Source organism: Octopus bimaculoides, chromosome 2, assembly GCF_001194135.2.
Source record: "Octopus bimaculoides isolate UCB-OBI-ISO-001 chromosome 2, ASM119413v2, whole genome shotgun sequence".
In the NCBI taxonomy this organism is placed as follows: Eukaryota; Metazoa; Mollusca; class Cephalopoda; order Octopoda; family Octopodidae; genus Octopus; species Octopus bimaculoides.
The window spans coordinates 93,881,464-93,882,702 of record NC_068982.1 but is presented as its reverse complement, the minus strand read 5'-3'; the positions used below and the strand labels follow the sequence as shown (position 1 = coordinate 93,882,702).

The following is a 1,239-nucleotide window of genomic DNA, read 5'->3' as shown; positions in this document are numbered from 1 at the left end:
TTCATCTGTGTTTTCATTCCAGAGTATGAAACAGTCGTCCAGGAACCTTTTCCAATTTTCTTTTATGTATTGGGAAAGGGTGTTTCCAAAGGTGGATAAAGATTCCTGGTATATTATTATTTCCAAGTAACCCATTGTTAGGTTCGCAATGACTGGAGCTGCCCTAGTGCCCATAGCAATTCCGGATTTTTGTCGGTAGAAAGTATTGTCAAACATGAAGTAATTGTTTCGTAAGATGAATTCAACCGATTTAGTAATGAATTCTTTACTGATCCTGTTTGGGATTTCTTTCGGGAATTGATCCAGCCAGAATTGAATTGCCTCAAGTCCATAATTATGAGGTCTACTGGTGTATAAATTTATCACGTCAAGTAATAATGTTAATGTCTGGTCATGGAGTGACCAATGGTTTCTCACCCACAAAGACAGTAGCTTCGCGAACGACTCATCAGGCTCTAGTCCAAAAACAAATTTAACTCTTCACCTCTGGCAGGTAGAAATCTGTTACTGTCATTCGTCATTTGGTCATCAAGAAGTCTAGCGCTAGCAAGGACAGGTTATCTCCCCTAGACCAGCTATAGACAGAGAGAGAAAATTACGTTGTGCTGGAGTCCTTTTGGCTATCAGACTTCACAGAAATGGTTATATTGTTTTCCATTTTCTTTTATTCTTTTACTTGTTTCAGTTATTTGACTTCGACCATGCTGGAGCAACGCCTTTAGTTGAACAAATCAACCCCAAGACTTATTCTTTGTAAGCCTAGTACTTATTCTATCGGGCTCTTTTGCCGAACTGCTAAGTTACAGGCATGTAAACACACCAGCATCACTTATCAAGCAATGGTGGGCAGACAAACACAGACACACACACACACACATAAATATATTATATGCATATATGACGGGCTTCTTTCAGATTCCATCTACCAAATCCACTCACAAGGCTTTGGTCAGCTCGAGACTATAGTAGAAGATACTTGCCCAAGGTGCCAGGCAGTGGGACTGAACCCAGAACTATGTGGTTGGGAAGCAAGCTTTTTACTATACAGCCACTCCTGCACTATTTTTGAACATTTTGTTGCACTTCCACAACTTTATGACAGTTCCACTGTATCTGTTTGAAAAAGTCAGCTTCTGGTCAGATTTTATTCGCTCTCAGAAGTTTCTTTCTTTTTCATTTTGTTTTTTTTTTTAATTACATTCCTCTTTAAGTATGAAAGTGGTTCCTGTCTTTTGCATA

General features: G+C 39.1%; 1 long non-coding RNA gene across 1 annotated transcript in view; it reads left to right on the top strand.

Annotated features, from left to right (window-relative positions):
• Positions 1 to 1,239, top strand: part of LOC106871758 (uncharacterized) — a 24,486-nt gene that overhangs the window by 21,945 nt on the left and 1,302 nt on the right. The gene's annotated exons all lie outside the window — the stretch shown is intronic.